At 47.7% G+C, this 19,842-nt stretch overlaps 1 protein-coding gene across 2 annotated transcripts in view; it reads left to right on the forward strand.

Annotated features, from left to right (window-relative positions):
- Positions 1-19,842, forward strand: part of LOXL2 (lysyl oxidase like 2) — a 106,771-nt gene that overhangs the window by 516 nt on the left and 86,413 nt on the right. The window lies entirely within an intron of this gene.

The raw sequence follows: 19,842 nt of genomic DNA on the forward strand, positions 1-19,842 counted from the left end.
GATTTGGGTCAGGACCGTGGTGTGTGGGAGAGGAGATTCTAAGCCCCTCACCCCCAGTCTGCTGTCATAAGAACATATGAAGCTGCCATATGCTGAGTCAGACCATTGGTCTATCTAGCTCAGTATTGTCTTCACAGACTGGTAGTGGCTTCTCCAAGGCTGCAGGCAGGAATCTCTCTCAGCCCAATCCTGGAGATGCTGCCAGGGAGGGAACTTGAAACCTTCTGCTCTTCCCAGAGCGGTTTCATCTCCTGAGGGGAATATCTTGCAGTGCTCACACATCAAGTCTCCCATTCAAATGCAACCAGGGCAGACCCTGCTTAGCTAAGGGGACAAGTCATGCTTGCTAACCACAAGACCAGCTTTCCTTGTGCAGATTCCCTGGTTTAAGTTCCCCCTAAAGCTCTATTAGCCCCAAAAGGGGGAAATCTGTATAGGCATATCTTTCCTCTTCCATCGCTAAAAGCAACATGGGGGTGGATTTAGATTGGTGCCATGGAGTGGGGGCGAGGGATGTTGGAACTTCCAAACACCGAGTCTGAATATCATATCCAATTTGGCTTTGACTATATAATTTGGAGTGATACGCCTGTTCATATTTATTCTTAAAGGATTTTCTTGCCAATCATGATCTACCATTTCTTGAAAGTGTCTCTATAAGCTTTCAAACAAATGGTGGCTAAATGGAATTTCTTAGTTAGCTGAATTACTGCACTAAAAATGAACAAATAGGGTCTTCTTTTGTTTAAACATACCATATAATTTTGGATTTAAGACACCTTGAGGTCTTCAGCACCCCACTCAGTGCAGGAATTCTGTTAAACCAGAATATCTGGCAAAAGACCATCTTCTCTGATTTTTTAACAGAAGGTCAAGTAGTCAAAAGAAGCTTTAGGTTACAAAAAACCCGTAGGGAGAGATTTACATTTCCAAAATCCTATTGCTATGGAACCCATTTAATAGTTGTTGCCCAATAGATACATAGTACTAGAGGAACACCCTGGTATAATTTGCTAGATCAAATTTTCAACCTCTCCCAGTACACAATGGTGTCTTGGATCACCATTTACAGCTAACTAGCTTCAGTATAATATTAAGTATAATGAATTCAAGTCTTTTTATTTTCTTTACGTAAACACAAGTCGCTAAGAGAGTAGTTAACAATCCACTTCAGCAGCTTCAATTCTTTGAAGGTGGAAGTATTTGGGGATGTTTAGGGTGGGGGGGGGGAGATTGCAAAACTATATTAGAACCAGAAGGGACCTTGGAAGTCTTCTAGTCTGATCCTCTGCGCAGTGCAGGGATGTTGCAGCATCCCTGACACGCAACTGCTCAATTTCTCTTTGAAAGGCTCTAGTGAAGGCAAATATTTCCATGGTCTAACCGCTCTTAGAGTTAGGAACTTGCTCCTAATGTCTAGGAAGAATTTCCGAACTCCTTATGAGAGGAGAGCTGGTCTTGTGGTAGCAAGCACGAATTTTCCCCTTTGCTAAGCTGGTTTGCATTTGAACGGGAGACTGCATGTATGAGCCCTGGAGGATGCAGGACCACTCGACTTCAGCCCTCCTGCCTACAACTCCCATAACCCCTGGCTATTGCCCACTATGGCTGGGGGTTATGGGAGTTGTAGTCCAAAAACAGCTGGGGGGCCCTTCGAGGATAGGGACACTCTGGGAAGAGTATCTGCATACTTGCATGCAGAATGTTCCAACTTTCCTCCCTGACAGTATCCCCAAGACAAGGCTGAGAGAGATTCCCACCTGTACCCTTGGAGAAGCTGCTGCCGGTCTGTGTAGACAATACTGAGCTAGATGGACCAGTGGTCTGACTCAGTATAAGGCAGCTTCCTAAGTTCCAGCCTAAATCTGCTTCTTTGTTATCTCAAGTCATGGGTTCTAGTGTTACTCCCGAGGGTAACAGAAGAAAAGTCCCCTCCTCCTTCTGTTTGACAGCCCTTTGTATTTCTGAAGACAGCTATTGTATTCCTCCCCACCACCACCCTTCATCTTTTCTTAGCCAAGCCAAAAATACTCGGCTCCTTTAGCTGTTCCTCGTAGGACTTGGTTGCCCCATTCCTAACCAACTTTGTTGCCAGTTTGCTAATGTCCACACTTCTTAAAATGTGGGGCCCCAAACTGGACACGGAATTCCAAGTGAGGTTTGAGCAGTGTAGAACAGAGTGAAACAATTATTTCTTTGGTGGTCTGGACACCTTCTTGTTAGTGTGCATGTGCACCCACAATGTGTGCATGCGCAAGCACTTCCGGCCACTTCAGGTCCAAGGAGGCACCAGGGTGGCAAGGAGGTACACTGCTGCCCCGTGAGACCATTTTAAAAGACAGTGCCAGCAGGTAAAATGCAACGAGAGGGGTAAGAGCACCCTCCCCTGTCCTTAAAGATATCCCCCTCACCTTCGAACCAGCCAAACCACTGGACATTCGAACCAGTTTGGAGGCCCATAAAAGGGCCTCCGAACTGGTCCATGCACATCCCTAATTCTTAGCAGCTGACCAGTGGATGATACAATTCACCCACGGAGGTTTATAACATGAGGCATGTTGTGAAGAAAGTGGATGGAGCAGCGTTCTTCTTCATCTTTCACAATACTGGCACTTGGGGTCACTGGAATTGAGTTTCTTGGCAGTAGGTTCAGTACAGACAAAAAAGAATCATTTTGTCACGCAACGGATTTATGGAATTTGCTGCCACAAGGAGTGGTGACAGTCACAGGGTTAGATGGCTTTAAATGGGCTTAGACACATTAATGGGGATCTGTCAATGGTTATTGGCCATGATAATCACAGTTTAGGTCCAGGGTATCTCAGAGAGTGCCGCCTTTGTCATGAACCCTGCTGCTTATTAAGATCATCTGGGGAGGTCTGGTTAGGGTTGCCGGTGCCACCAGCCAGTCTGGGGGCAACTCGGGGCCGGGCCTTCTCTGTGGCTGCCCCAGGGCTTTGGAATATGCTCCCTGTCGAAATAAGAGCTTCTCCATCTCTGATTGCTTGTTTAAAAAACCCTTAACAGACCTATTTTCTCAGGCTTTTAATTAAAATTATTTTTAACCTGATGAATTGTGTTTATCCTGTGAAATTATTTGAATGGTTTCACTGTGTGAATTGTGGTTAATTTTTATTCTGTGAAAGTGTTCTGGTTTATATATTGTAACTTTTATTATGTACACTGCCTAAAGATGTGTATCTATCAGGTGGTATACATATGACAGATAAATAAATGATGGCTAAATTGAACCTCCAACTTCAGAGGCAGTCTACCTCTGAATATCAGTTGCTAGATAGCAGCAACATAGGAGGATGGTTGCCTTTATGCCCTTCCAAGTGATGTTTGTGAATTTTCAGGAAGCACTGTTGAAAACATAATGCTAAGCTGGCGGAAGCCGATCCAGCAGGGTTCTTCTTCTGTACTTAATTGAGAAGTTTTGCTTTCTGGAGTTTAAATAGCAGGGCTATGAGATCTGATCTGATGCAGTTGGAACTTTAATTTACACTGGCCGACATCCAGACTAATACTGGACTAGTGCAACGAACAAGGACGCACCCACTGTAAACATGTTGTGCATGCGCAGTAAGGATGGTGGATAACTTTGTGTCAATCCCTGCAACGCGTATGGACTGAGGAAGAGGTTTCACAACAGGAAATGTGCCACAGCTTGCACAAGTACACCCTGATGCCCGAGCTAGTGCCACATCCTTGCACTAGTGAACCCATTTGCACTAGTGCAGCATTCATTTGGCTGTTGGGCCAGCCACTATGAACAATTGGAGAAGCTCTGTCCCAAATGTATCAAAATGCTTTTCAAGAAAACAAAGGGTAAGAAGCAAGAACTTCTTCTAAAATAAGTTGCAGGGCGGGGGCAGGGGGGGAGGGAGGCAGGGAATACGACAAATATTTATATACTATCTTTCAATTAAAGTTCCCAAAGCGGTTTACTTTGATATTAATAAAATGGCTCCCTGTCCCCAAAGGGCTCACAATCTAAAAAAGAAACATAAGGTCGATACCACCAACAGCCACTGGAGGGATGCTGTGCTGGGGATGGATAGGGCCAGTTGTTCCCCGCCTGTTAAATATAAGAGAATAACCACTTTTTAAAGGCACCTCTTTGGTTCAATTAGCAGGGTAATATCCATTTCTAAGGATGTCTGCAAGTGATTCTCACAAAAGGCCCTCGCTATTCTGCCGGTTCTCATATAAAAAAGAACTGTGAGCAGAGCCGTGGTATTTGACACCTAACAGCAGACTTCAGATCGAAAGGAACAGAATAACCAAGCAATCAATTTATTTATTTCGCTCATAGACCAGTTAATAACAAAGCCGCTTAAGCAGTGCTCCCCCTCCCTGGGTTAGTACTTGGATGAGAGATTGTCTCGGAATTTCATGCTGCCTTGAGTGTGGTGGGAAAATCGTGGTATATAAATGTGATGACGGGAAACTGTATATGTTGGGGATGTGCACAGACATGATTCCTCTCATGTTTGGTGGGAACATTCTTCAGGTCGTTATTGAAAGCCTGATAAGTTAATGGCTAAATCTTGTGGAAAATGTTGGGCGGTTGGGGGCGGTGGTGGGGCAATCTCGTCTACACAGACTGGCAGCAACTTTCCAAGGTTTCAGGCAGGAGTCTCTCCCAGCCCTACCTGGAGATGCTACCAGGGATTGAACTGGGGACCTTCTGCAATCTGCATGCAAAGCAGATGCTCTTCTGCTGAGCTATGGATGTTCCTAATAAGCTGTCTCCTCATGAGTCAGATGTGGCCACTTCATGGCACAGCGGGGAAATGACTTGACTAGCAAGCCAGAAGTTGCCAGTTCGAATCCCTGCTGGTATGTTTCCCAAACACCTATATTGGGCAGCAATGATATAGGAAGATGCTGAAAGGCATCATCTCATACTGTGCAGGAGGAGGCAATGGTCAACCCCTCCTGTATTCTACCAAGAAAACCACATGGCTCTGGGCCAGTCAGTCAGACACTTTATTGTTACGGTCACAGACCAGTACAATATAAAGAGTACATTAAATAAAAGATTAAAGGAGCTTAAAATACATTTATATCTAAAATTAAAACAGTTAAGACAACAGTAATTCCTTATTAACCAATCGCCGACAAGTACTAATAGCAGCAGCACAGTATCTAGCAACAATATTTGTAACTGTAAGCTCAGAGTCTGACAGTAGCAAAGAACAATAAAAATGGCTCCGACGACCTGGAAATTTACCTAATAATGGTGTAATAAATGCTTCACGGATATCCTTATAAAATAAACAAAATAATAAAACATGTTCAATGGGTTCAATCTGCTCCAAACCACAAGGGCAAAGCCTCTCTGAAAAGGGGATCCCCTTATAACGACCCACAAGAACCACTGAGGGTAGACTATGACAACGAGCTAAGGTAAAAGCTGCTCTGTACTTGGGGATTTCGAGCTGTGTCAGATAATTCATTGGGGAAACTAAATATCGACACCGACTCACAGCACAGCCTTCCTTTCACGAGACAGGCCCTCGGTCCATCTAGTTCAGGATTGTCTTCACCGACTGGCAGCAGCTTCTCCCCTGCACTACAATAGATGCAATACATTAATAAAAAAGTGATGGGCAAAGATGAGTTCTCTTTGTGTCCATCTCTATTTTATCAATGGGTTGCATTTCTTGCATACAAAAGATCTATTCCATGGCCAGTTATCCCACGGAGAAAAACTCTGGCCGGCTTGTTCATCATCCAGGCCTCCTTGAAAGCCGTGGGGGGGGGGGCCTCTTTCCATCCCACCCACTCGCCTTTCCGATGCTTCCGAGCAAGAGCACTCCAGGAATGCCACAAGCTCTCAGGTTACAACAAGAGAGCGCATGAGATCACTAGGGGGGAGGGGGTGGGCCCTGGGAGGGGTTTGCCTGAACGCCTGTGAAATTGGGCAAGCAAAAGCGCACTCCTCAGTCTCATTCTAGGAGAGGCACTGCATGCAAGAGGAACGGCGCCCACACCCTCCGGCCAGTCATTGCTAGGTAAGGACCACAAGAGCATGGATCTCAAGGGGGCAGCTTAGAGAAATGGCAGCAAAGAACTTTGTGTGTGCTGGAGGTGCCTTTGTTTCTCCTCCTCTTTCAGTGCATCTCTTGCTCCCAGGTGTCGCAGAGCTCCAGCACGATCCTAGGCACGTTTACTCAGGAGTAAGTCTCCCTGTGTTCCATGGGGCTTATTCCCAAGTATGTCGAGCCCTGAGGTCGGAGAGGCATGGCATAGCCAGGATGCTCTGGCTGTCCTGGCCTTTCTTTTAGTGACTAAAGTCAGTTCCGCCAAAGAAGCATGTAATGGATCGATCTTTCTCCACGGCTCGCTGCGTATTTCAACAGCCACTTTAGACCAAGCCGCTGGCAATCTGCTGCGGACCTGGTGGAAACTTGCTCTGAACATCACAAGCCGTGCAGCGTGTACAATGGTTATTGAATAGGAGGAAAGGAAACCCTCCCTCAAAGTCCTGCTGGGCTGCATTAAATAGTATGAGCGAGTTGTTGGTCTCTGCGGCTACATCTGGCTACTGGGGAAGTAGTGTCCTCATGCGAAGAAGAGCATCCTGTTTTTTGTTCTTGAACAAGGAGATCCAATGTGATACAGTCGCCATGGGCATCTGCAGGACTCTTTCTGGGGAGGGGGCAAAAGGTGTAACCCTATACCCACTTACTTGGGAGTAAGCCCCATTGGATTCACGAGGACTGGCTCAATCAGGAAAGGGGCCACTCTGCCCTTGCCCTCTCTCCGGACACCCATGACAATAGCAGATAGAATGCAGGGACCTGAATTCAAATCTCTGCTCAGTCAGGAAGCTCAGGGTTGACTTTGAGCCAGTCTCTGCCTTCCAGCTTATCCTGCCCTAAACCAGGTAGTGCAGATCGTGGCGGGGGGGGGGGGCGGATTCCTGTTCTTAGCAGGATGAATGGATTTGTCTGCCTGCCTGCTTGTCTTTAAGCCAATCTCCAGTAGTCATTTGAGGTTTAGGGAGGCCCTGAAACAAAAGGATGGCCCTCTTGGTGGGGGAAAGATGGACTTTTATAAACCCAGTCGTTGTCATCTGCATGTCAGGTGGCTTGGTGGAGATGAGTCCCTTGGCAAGCTGCGTCTCCCAACTTGTGCTCCTGCAGTTAATGAGGTAGAAAGAGAGATGGCTGCTAATTGCTGGCAAGTTGGGGCAGTTAACGTTCGGGGAAACTTTGCGTTCCCGTCTGCTTCGCCTTCGGAAGCCACAGCCAGGATTCCATCTGGCTTGTCCAGTTCATCGTGCTCCGTAAGGCTCGTTCAGCAGACGTTTCTAGTGTAGAGAAACCGACTGCATCTGTTCTGCTGCAGCAGGTCTCTCAAATCAAGGGGACTCGTGGGGAGATGGCGACCTCCCTTATTGGCTTGTGGTGACGTGAGAATAAAAAGCACTTTGCGGATTTTTAAGAAACCGTCCATAAACATTTCAGTTATCAGTCACTGACTAGGCGCTGCCAGACATGGATACCAGGGCAGAGGTTCCAGATGTTGGATTCTTGGATACTGGGACTCCCTCACAGGAAGCTGCCTTATACCCAGTTAAGACCCTTAGACTGAAGTTCAGATGCTTGGTCTATCTGCCTCAGTATTGTCTAGACCAGGGATTCTCAGCGTTGGGTCCCCAGAAGTTATTGGACTTCAACTCCCATAATCCCCAGCCAAAGGCCACTGGGGCTGGGGATTATGGGAGTTGGAGTCCAATAACATCTGGAGACCCAACATTGAGAACCCCTGGTCTAGAGCTCTGGCAAGTTTCAGGGCGGGGGACCCGCTGGCTGCTGGGGGTTGCTGCCCACAATGCTGGAGGAGCTGGGCTTTGGTCGGATCCAGCAAAATGTTGTTGGTAATTCTAGGTTCCTCAGCAAGAGGTTCAGCATCATCACTGCATACCCAAATGCCGGAAGCTGTACCAAGACAGACTCTTGGTCCATCTAGCTCAGGATCGGTAGCGGAGCCAAGCCAGTGGCAGCCCCCTATGTCTGACGTCAGATGCGGGGTTTAGCTCCATGTGGCCCCATTCGGGATCCAGGCCTGCGCTGCATTCTCAGTGCAGCCAGGAGTGCTCTTGGCCATGCTGTGAATGCAGTGCTGGCCTGGATCTAACTCCTGAATGGGGCCCCATGGCCCTGCATGGCCTCATTCCGGAGCTAGATCAGGGCCAGTGCTGCATTTTGAGCTAAACCAGTCCCTATTGCTTCTGATGTCAGACACGGTGGGGTGTTGGGGCCGCAAGGGGTGGCGGCCCGGGTTCTTTGAACCCAGTGGCCCAATAGTGGCTACGCCCCTGCTCAGGATTGTCCACACTGACTGGCAGCAGCTTCTCCAAGGTTGCAGGCAGGAGTCTCTCTCAGCCCTACCTGCAGACGCAGCCAGGGATAGAACCAGGGACCTTCTGCATGAAAGTCAGATTCTCTACCACTGAGCTAAGGTCCCATCCCCTAAAGGGGAATATCTTGGAACAGACTGGGCTTGTATGTAATTGCCCCTCATCCCAAGCCACCTTGGCCTTTGGGAAATGAGCCCCACTGACCACAGCAAGACTTGTGTTGGAGGGGAGAATGCATGCGGTTGCACTGTGAGTTGTCTTGAGTGGAAGTATCTCATCAGGTCATGACATGGTTTGGGCTGTTAAATTAGTGTGGTGGTGTGTGCAGTTTTGCCATGAGTTTGATGTCTCTCTGCTAGCGTTGAGCAATGCTGGCAATCATCCAGTGGTTCTTAGCAAATTGGTTGGCCTGACCATAACTCAATGAGTGGTTCTTGTGAAGTGGGAAGAGCTAGCACTTCATTACTAAGGGAAAACCCACAGATGGCAGGGTTCAGCTCTGTCTGGCAACGCCCCCCCTCTGATCAGGAAGCCCTCTTTCCGTCCCCTCACTCCTCGATCTCTGGGGGCAAAACCCCCCACATCAGAGATGAAAAGACGCTGCTGTGAATTTGGAAATGCAGTCTGAGAGCCTTTCCTTTTGGAAGTGAATGCGGAGGCAGGCAATTCATCTTCAAAAGAGGGAGTGCCACTTATGAGACGAGCTGTTTATTGGGAGCAAAGGATGCAGCGTTTGGGTTGTGGGATGTGCAGAACCTTGGGGGAGAAGGGTGCAGTTTTACATCCTATGTTCTTACTTCAGGGGTGCAATTCAAGAGGGAGGGAAAGAGTAATGGGCAAAGCTATATTCTGGCAGTGTTTCTGTGGCCCCCCGCCAAGAATTGGGACACTCTAGGCACCCATCTCTTTGTATACACACAACTCTGTACTTGAGGTAAAGGGCGTATGCACTCACACCCTTTAACCCAGGTAAAAACCTGTGTACAAAACCCGAATGGAGGAAGCATTGGGATTGGATTTGATCCTGGCACTGCATAGGAAGCTGCCATATGCTGAGTCAGACCCTTGGTCCATCTCGCTCAGTATTGTCTACACAAATGGCAGCAGCTTCTCCAAGGTTGCAGGCAGGAATCTCTCTTGGCCCTATCTTGGAGAAGCCAGGGAGAGAACTTGGATCCTAGATGTTCTTCCCAGAGCAGACCCATCCCCTAAGGCAGGCCTGCTTAACTTTGGCCCCCCAGCTGTTTTTGGACTACAACTCCCTAGCCATAGCAGCCAAAAGCCAGGGGGTTATGGGAGTTGTAGGCCAACATCTGAGCAGGCCTGCTAACAGGAACATCTTACAGTGCTCACACATGCAGTCTCCCATTCAAATGCAAACCAGGGTGGGCTCTGCTTAGCAAACCTTCCATGCTTGCTACCACAAGAACAGCTCTCCTCCCCAAAGAGAGCTGTGTAAAAATTCTTGGTAATATTTATACATGAGGACAGTGAGTCACATGCTAGGCTTGTTCACACAGTCATTTGAATCTAGGTTTAATGTGAGTTACCAACACTGAAGTGATTATGTGAACCCATGCCAAAGTGGTTTATAGACTAAGATGTCTTGGAGATGCAGGGAGGGAACTTGGAAACTCTTGGCTTCAGAGAGCAACTCCATCCCCTAAGGGGAATATCGTACAGTGCTCACACATCAAGTCTCCCATTCATATGCAACTAGGGTGGACCCTGCTTAGCTAAGGGGACAAGTCATGCTTGCTACCACAACACCAGCTCTCCTCCCACTGCACACGAGTAGGGCTTCCCTTACATAGGGCTGCTCAAGTGTATAGCCTTAGTGTCTGAATGGGGTGTGTAACCCATGTGAAGCTTGTCATGTTTGATTATTGTACAAGTATGTTATGTGTGAGCCACCTAATGGCGCATCGGGGAAGTAACTTGCCTAGGGAGCAAGAGGTTGCCGGTTCGAATCCCCGCTAGTATGTTTCCCAGACTATGGGAAACACCTATATTGGGCAGCAGCAATAGAGGAAGGTGCTGAAAGGCATCGTCTCACACTAAGTGGGAGATGGCATTGGTCAACCCCTCCTGTATTCTACCAAAGACAACCACAGGGCTCAGTGGTCACCAGGAGTCGACACTGATTTGATGGCACAACTTTACCTTCCTATGTTATGTGCAGTGAGAGAGCTGGTCTTCTAGTAGCAAGCATGACTTGTCCCCTTAGCTAAGCAGGGTCTCCCCTGGTTGCATATGAATGGGTGACTAGAAGTATAAGCACTGGAAGATATTACCCTCGGGGGATGGAGCCGCTCTGTGAAGAACATCTAGGTTCCAAGTTTGCTCCCTGGCAGCATCTCCAAGATAGGGATGAAAGATTCCTGCCTCCAACCTTGGAGAAGGCTCTGCCCATCTGTGAAGACAATACTGAGCTAGATAGACCAATACTCTTACTCAGCATATGGCAGCTTCCAATGTGTGCTCCACACTATTTCCTGTATAGGAATGTGTCTCTCATGCAGATTTTGGAATATGAGATATAATCTGATCCAGGACCTAGGGAGTTGGGTTTAGATGCAGGAGTCTGGATTCAGATTCCTCTTGTACCCACAGCAGAGAGAGTATAGATTGTATAATTTAACACTCTATTAAATTAATTACTGTTTATGCAGCAAAACCAGTGGTGAGTTTTGTGGCAACTTTAAAACCTAGAAACATAGGGAGCTGCCATCTACTGAGTCTGACCATTGGTCCATCTTGCTCAGTATTGTCTACACTGACTGGCAGTCAGTTTCAGGCAGGGGTCTCACGCGGGCCCTACCTGGAGATGCCAGGGAATGAACCTGGAACTTTCAAGCAGATGCCCTTCCATTGATTTGCCACCCCATCCTCTAAAGCAGTGGTCCCCAACCTGCAGCTCTCCAGATGTTGCCGAACTACAATTCCCATCACCCCCAGCTGTAACTTATTGTGGCTGGGATGATGGGAATTGTAGTTCAGCAACATCTGGAGGGCCTCAGGTTGGGAACCCCTGCTCTAAAGGGAATATAGGAAGTTTCCTTATATTGAGTAGGTCTATTGTTTGCTTGGACGGACAGCAACTCTCCAAGATTTCAGGCAGGAGTCTTTTCCAGCTCCTGAGATTGAATTTGGGACCATCTGCAAGCAGATGGTCGACCTCTGAGCTGCGGCCCCATCCCCTAAGAGGAATATCACATGTAGACACTCATCCAAATGCAAACCAGGGCAGACCCTGTTTAGCAAAGGGGACAAATCCAGTTTGACATCAAAAGAACAGGGACCCGTGCACTGTAGTGACCTACTTGGCTAGTGCATAAAATTTGTAACATTCCCACCTGCCTACTAGCTATAACCTGGGAAGAGTCGTGTCATGGCTGGATTACTGTAATGCACTCTATGTGGGGCTGCTCTTGAAGAATATCCAGAAACTGCAGCTGGTGCAAAATGTGCCAGCTAGGATTTTATCCGGAGCTGCCTGCTGGGATCATAGTACACCTATTTTGAAAAAGCTACATTGGCTGCCAATTTGTTTTCTAGTCCAATTCAAGGTGCTGGTTTTGACTTTAAGTGATTAATAGTTTTGTATTGTGTTGTAAACCACCTCGAGATTATTCTAATGAAATCAATCTGTAGGAATAATGCAAGGGAGGGGAGCTGATCTTGGGGTAACAAGCATAAATTGACCCATTTGCTAAGCAGGGTTTGCCTTGGCTTGCATTTGAATGGGAGACTACATGTGTGAGCACTATGAGATATTCCCCTTAGGGGGTGGGGCCCCGCTTGCCTGCTTGCATACAGAAGGTTCCAAGTTCCCTCCCTGGCATCTCCAGATAGGGCTGAGAGAGATTCTAGTCTGCAACCTTGCAAAAAGCCACTGCCAGTCTGTGTGGACAATACTGAGCTAGATGGACCAATGGTCTGACTCCGTATATGGCAGCTTCTTATGTTGCTAAGGTAGACCATGTATTTTCCTGGGTGAACCTGCCAAAACATAAGTTCTTTATTGGAGCCCAAGATACTGCTGGGGAGAGGATCTTTCAAGTGGGGGAGTTCCACTGGTGGAACCTTCCCCAAGAGGTAAGGGAGGAATTGACACTTTTACTGTTGAGTTTTGAAGTTGGAAGGGACCTTGGAGATCTTCTACAACCTTCTGCTCAGTGTGGGAATCTGCTACAGTAAACACAGTACACAGCAATGCCTCGCCTTGAAGCATGAAATCTCTCAGGGCAGCTAACAATAAAAATCGATGAGAAGAATTCTCTCTAATCATTAAACAGCAGGTTTGAAAGCAAAGCCGCAGATAACATCAACTCCAGCTAATATTCAAAAGGTGTACTAGACATTGTCGCTGCTTGATGTTATCTGCCCTTAAAAGATCTGATCTGTTTGCTTCTGCTGGCTGCTGTTAAGGCTATTGTCCTGGCTGATTTCTTGGAAAGCCGTTTTGCATATCGTCTTCAGTGACACATTTGAAATACAGGATTGAAATACAGGAATGAAACCATTTATGGTAAGCCTACATCTGCTCCCCTCACATACTGCCGAAGGGAAATGGGAGCAGTACAGCCAGGCCACCCACTAGGCAGACCTAGGTGATTGCCTAGGGTGTCAGTTCTTTGGGGGCGAGGCACATAAACAGTGCCAGAATATAGCACTGCCCATTCTTTGTTCTCTCCTTGTATTGCACCCCTGAAGTACTGCACAGTGGGGTAAAAATATGTAATACTACACCCTGCTCTCCAAAGGGGTTGTGCATTCCTATATCCCAAAATCTGCAGTCTTTGCGCATTGCATCCTAAACAACTAGTCTCCTGCGCTGCACTCTTCCTCTTGAATACAAATTGCCTGCCTCAGTATTCATTTCTAAAAAGAATAAAAAATAAAAGAAAAAAGAAAAAGAAATGGTCTTGGGCTTCATCTCAAATTAACAGCAGCATCTTTTCGTGTCTCAAGTGTTTAGAGTTTTGCCCCCTAATACTCCTAATAATAGGAGTATTAATAGGATTTTTGCCTATAGGATATTTGCCAAGAAGCCCCTGCTAACTTGGCAAAAAGCCTTTTAATGTGGTGATTCTCTTTATTTAGCAAGGAGAGAGTAACTGGCCCTATCCATCCCCAGCACAATACCCCTCTAGTGACTGTTGCTGGTGTCTGTCTTATGTTTCTTTTAGTTTGTGAGCCCTTTGGGGACAGGGATCCATCTTATTTGTTTGTTATTTCTCTGTGTAAACCACCCTGAGCCATTTTTGGAAGGGCAGTGTAGAAATCGAAATAATAATAATAATGATAAATAATAATAATATGAATATAAACATTTGTATACTGCTTTTCAACCAAATTACCAAAGAGGTTGACACAGAGAATGGATGAATGGTTTCCTGTCCCCAAAGGGCTCACACTCTAAAAAAAGAAACATACGATAGACGACTGCAACCACCACTGGAGGGATGCTGTGCTGGGGATGGAGAGGGCCAGTTGCTCTCCCCCTGGTAAACGAAGAGAATTGCCACCTTTAAAAGGTGCCTCTTTGCTCAGTTACCAGGGAACCCTAACCCTAATAGAATGGTAACTCAAGTCTGCCGGCGCACGCAGGTGCATTGGAGACTTCCAGTCATATCTGGAAAACGGTGGCAATGGGGCAGCAGGGAGGTACGCTGCTACCTTGATGGGCTTTTTAAAAAATGAATGCCGGCAGGGGAAAAGTGGCGAGAGGGGTAAGTGCACCCTCTCCCCACTCTGACAGCTAGTCACCCCCCGCTGTCAAACCGGCAGAACCGCCAGTTCTTCGAGCCAGTTCAGAGGCCCATAAAGGGCCTCCGAACTGATTCCGTGCACATCCCTAGCAGCTGGGAGGGTGGTGGGCCTCCAAAGGCCATTAGGTCCAGGCTCCAAATTTGCCTAGGGGCACCTCTATTTGGGTGCCCAGGCTGAGCCGTGAGAATGTCTATATTGACAATAAAGAAGGAAGTGCTCCTGGACACATGTGATGCAGCGTTCCCTGGAGAGGGAGCAGCCCTGGCCAATCACACGTACCTGGGATTACAAGGGCTTCCAGCCACAGGGGAAGCTAGCGAAGGAAAGGCAAGGATGGTAGAAGAAAAAGAGATGGATCTCCAAGGAGTGAGTTCCTATTGTTTCATCTTCAGTCTCTGCTTCTGCAACTCGGGAAGCTGCCTTCTACAGAGTCAGACCATTGGTCCATCTCGCTCAGTATTGTCTACCCAGACTGGCAGAGGCTTCTCCAAGGTTGCAGGCAGGAGTCTCTCTCAGCCCTATCTTGGAGATGCTGACAGGGAGGGGACTTGGGACCTTCTGCATGCAAGCTTGCAGGTGCTCTTCCCAGAGTGGCCCCATCCCCTAAGAGGAATATCTTACAGTACTTGCATGTAGTCTCCCATCCAAATGCAAACCAGGCTGAATCCTGCTTAGCAAAGGGGACAATTCATCCTTGCTACCACAAGACTCTTCCCATGCAAGATCACTTGCAGCGCAACATCTTGCGTGTGCTTTTAGCAATAGCAACAGCACTTACATTTATATACCGCTCTATAGCCGGAGCTCTCTAAGCGGTTTACAATGATTTAGCATATTGCCCCCAACTTCTGGGTACTCATTTTACTGACCTCGGAAGGATGGAAGGCTGAGTCAACCTTGAGCCCCTGGTCAGGATCGAACTTGTAACCTTTTGGTTACAGGGCGGCAGTTTTACCACTGCGCCACCAGGGGCTCATTTTGTGTGTGTTGCAAGCGGTGTGACGCAAGAGGGGACAAAGCTGGATTCTGAGCCACCGTCACTTTGTGAGTTTAGACGGCTCTGCAAAGCACCATCTTCTCTGCCATCGTCCGGTTAGGGAACTGAATTATCTTCTTGTGGGCCTAGCCAACCATTCTATGGCTCTTTCTTCTTTCTTGTGACTTTCCTGTAATCGCACAAACTGCAAAGGAATTCATAAAGCCCCTTGTTAAAATGGAGTTAATGTTGGGGCTTGGACTAACCAGCCCCCTTCTCTGACGTGAGACGGCCTTAATATGTGTCCTCATTTTGGAGCTGAGGTCACAGCTGGCGTGAGCACTGACCTGGGCGTGCGGTTTAACTCTGTGGGAAGATCTAACTCTGCAGGGAAAGAGCTTAAGACCTGATCTTGTAAATCCACAATCTTTTCTTGGGCAATAATAATGCTCAGCAAGGTAGGTCAGAATTATCCTCATATTGCAGGTGGGGACTTTATGGAGGGCACTGAGACCAGCTTAATTAAGGCCATCCGCTGAGTTCATGGTTGCAGGCAAAGGCGGACGGCCCTTTCATGAGGCAAGGTGAGATGGTTGGCCTCAGGTGGTATATTATTGAAGTTCCTACAGGGGACAAGATGCCCTGGCTATTTCCATCAAAGCATCTCTTTGGGATCAATCTGGCCCCTTGTGGATTTTGCAAGAAGTGTGTCTCCTTCCCCTCATTGTAAAGTTTGCAAAAAACACAAGCAGGGAAGAGGAGACTGCTGGCCCTTCCCTCCTCCCAGCCCCCACACCCCCGGCCACTTTCAAAGCTTGCAAGGGGTGGTTTGGAAAGGGGTTGGTTTGATGTTGAGAAAAATAAGGGTGAAATATTGGGGGGGGGGAATCTCCAGGAATCGCTTCACTGAGAGTTGGCCACCCTAATTGTGGAAGACGTGGGTTTTTTGTGCCGGCGAGAAGAAACTGGGGAAGAATTCTACTGGCACAGTAGTGGCGTTAAAGATAAAATGGGAACTTACCATTATAACTCTCAAAGACGTTATGGGTCATAACATCTAAACTGTGTATCTAATCTGCCTGAACGTGTGCAGAGATCAGCAAGGGACACCAGCCCACCAAATCTGGTGCAGATCTGATATAAAGTGACTGAGAGCAGCAGTTTAAAATGGGTAAAAAGTTGCTTCATGTTGATGTACCTCGTCTTAGTTACAGGACAGTGTGAGGACATTCTTAATAGTCACTCATCACAGGAAGGCGTTTGATCAAGTTCACCTACTGCTAGGGACATAGGAAGCTGCCATATGCGGAGTCAGACCATCTAGCTCGGTATTGTCTACACAGATTGGCAGCAGCTTCTCCAAGGCTGCAGGCAGGAATCTCTCTCAGCCCTATCTTGGAGATGCTGCCAGGGAGGGAACTTGAAGCTTTCTGCTCTTCCCAGAGCAGCTCCATCTCCTGAGGGGAATATCTTACACTGCTCACATGTGGTCTCCCATTCAAATGCAACCAGGGCAGACCCTGCTTAGCTAGGGGGACAAGTCATGCTTCCTACCACAAGACCAGTGGGGGTTAGAGAAGTTTTAGTTCTTGCTGCAGTGTCTAGGATATTAGAATAAATATGGAGAGGGGTTGGGGGTGGTGTATAGTAATGCATGTAGAATCCTGCATTCAGTCATGAAACCAGACTTGATCACCATTTGGTTTCATTTAGGCTAGGATTCTACAGTACACTAAAACATGAAGAACTGCAGTCTATTCTCGCTGTCTCAACTTCCTTGAAAAGCCATTAAGCCCAATTAATCATCTCCAGAAGCAGAGGGAAGGGAATCTGTTCAAATGGCTTTTCAGTGTGTGCTTGTCTTAAAGTTTCTGCTTTTGAGAAGGCGAGCAGAAAATAATAGCCCAGTGCCAGGAGTGGTCCCTTCATGTGGCGAAGGGAGACAGGTGCCTCAAGCGGCAGATTAGTGAGGCGGAAGCAAGGTGGTGAGATGTCCCCAGTGATTGCTGCCATCAGAACAGCTCTTTGGGGCTGATCTGACCCTTGCCCTTCTCACAAGTTTGCAAGAAGCATGGGAAGAGAAGCCTCCCCTCTTCCCTGCCCCAGTGCCACTTTCAGCACTTGCAAGGGCCATAAAAACAGCCCTGCTGGATCAGGCCCAAGAAGGCCCATCTAGTCCAGCATCCTGTTTCACACAGTGGCCCACCAGATGCCACTGGAAGTCTATAGGCAGGAGTTGAGGGCACGCCCTCCCTCCTGCGGTTACTCCCCTGCAACTGGTACTCAGAGGCATCCTGCCTTTGAGGCTGGAGCTGGCCTATAGCCCTCCGTCTAGCAGCCGATGATAGACCTCTCCTCCATAAAGTGATCCAAACCCCTCTTAAAGCCATCCAGGTTGTTGGCTGTCACCACATCTTGTGGTCATTTTCAGTAGGGGATTGGCTCACACCAGGAGGCACCACAAAACCTTGGGTCACTCCTGCACAGCGTGAAAGCTGCAAAAGTGAAGAGATTCCCCACTCTGGCAGCTGAAGTATTGGTCTCACCACAGAGCACCATCCTCGGTTGGTATGTAAGCATATGCAGCTTTTCAAATTATACAGAGCGCTTCATCAGGCCTTTTTCTTTCTGGAAAACACAGTGTGATTTGGGGTCTAGCACACCTTCACCCCAGCCAGGCTTGGTCTGATGAATGTTAGATTGAAAGTGTCCATCTCACCTTGGAGTGGGGCTGCAGCACAACTTTGGCCCTCCAGACTAAACTCCGATCGCCCCTCTTTCCTAGATGTCTGTTGATGATCCTTCCCTGTGCTTTGACAGCTTGCTGGGAAATCATAACCCTGCCCTGGGGAGGCAGTGGTGGGCTTCTCTTGCCACATCTTGGCGTTGCTTCACGTGGAAACTCTCCCCCACACACGTGGCCTTGCTGACCATTTCACGTGCCTGTTGCGCAGATTACAAAAGGAATAACTCTGCGGGAGCTGGCAGGAAACTGAGCTGATGCTCGACTCCAAGCCAGAATGGCTCACGTTCCATTTCCAAGTCCCTCCTCCATTAAATCAAAGAGTCCTGAGATGCTCTAAGCTCCTCGCTGCCGCCGCTTAACAACCAGCCTTCAACATCAACCGTCTCATTGGCTGAATTTAGGGGGCTAGAATGATCAACGGGCGAAGAATGCCAAGTTCTTCTCCACAAAAGTAGCTGGGTGGGAGAGCTCTGCGGAGGTTTTCTGTTGTAAAGCAGTTCAAACCAGACATTCAGTAATGGAAATAAATATTGTGACATCCTAGTGGGGAAGGGGCAATCCCTTTATAGTGAACATGGGGCCCCAGTATTTATTTCAGTCAAGATCTGGCATTTCCCTCTGCTTTTATTAAAATTGTGACTCCCGACCAAAACAGAAACAAGAGAGAGAACAGTCCAAAGCTCCCTTAAAGGAACTGTTAAAGAGATTAGAGGCCTTCCACATGGACCTTTGAGGGGGGTGCAGTGAGGGGGGTTGGGGTGGAAACCAGACACACTTTTTCCAGTCATTCTATTGTTTGCATTTTGTGTAGAGCTGCAATGTGCATCAGTTTAAAGATGTGGACTCAAATTATGGGGTCTCATTAATTAAGCTTTACCCACCCCACATCAGCTCCCCCAGCCAAACTGCTACATTTATGGGTCCTCACCAGGCTTTGGGGGGTTGGGGGTTGGGATGGGGCCCCATGGGGGAAAAACACATCAGCATTTATAAGTTTCCCACCTCCCACTTTTAGTCTACCTATAATGTGTTATATTTAAGCAAGTATTTCGTTAACTTCTCTCTGATTGTACTTTTAATATATATATATATAATTAAACATATTAAAATATTGTGATGGACTAGGGGTTACTCTAGGCCAGGCTTGCTCATCTTCCCCCCACCAAGCTGTTTTTGGACTACGATTAAGGCTTTGTCCCTTCAGTGACAAGAGGCAAGAAATTACCCTCATGCAATGACAAAAGGGAGGAATAATGTCCCTCATTTCAGAGACCTCGGGGCAGGGTGGGAGTACAGTATCAGGCATTCGTGAGCTGCATTTCCTCACAATAATATTTCTCATTGTTTCCTTAACCTTAGTTTCCGTGCTTATGTGCATATTTTGATTGTGTGCCTCTTGGAGAGCATTGTTGTGTCAAAAAGCAGGATATACAAATAACATGAAATGGATCAAAGTTCTGGGGTTGGGGGCAATCCGAACAGGATAGGGAACATAGGAAGCTGCCATATACTGAGTCAGGCCATTGGTCCATATAGCTCAGTACTGTCTACCCAGACTGGCAGCGGCTTCTCCGAGGTTGCAGGCAGGGATCTCTCTCAGCCTGATCTTGGAGATGCTGCCAGAGAGGGACTTGGAACCTTCTGTTCTTCCCAGAGCGGCTCCATCCCCTGAGGGGAATATTTTACAGGATAGGCCCGGTGTGGTGCTGCCCACCCCACATCCATCCACTCGGGCCCAGGGAGGGAACAGACTGCAGTCTGACTGACTCTGTAGGGGAAGCATTCAGTCTTGGGTTTGTCACTCAGTGATCACGTAACAGCTGTTCCATTCTTTGCTTCTCCGGATAGGGCTGGGAGCAATTCCCCTCAGAAATTCTGGAGGGCCACTGCCAGTGAACATGGACAATACTGAGTGAGAGGGATTGAGGGTCTGGCTCTCTTCCTATAAAACTGCTTTCAACCAAGTCA

Source organism: Hemicordylus capensis, chromosome 8 (assembly GCF_027244095.1).
Source record: "Hemicordylus capensis ecotype Gifberg chromosome 8, rHemCap1.1.pri, whole genome shotgun sequence".
Classification (NCBI taxonomy): Eukaryota; Metazoa; Chordata; class Lepidosauria; order Squamata; family Cordylidae; genus Hemicordylus; species Hemicordylus capensis.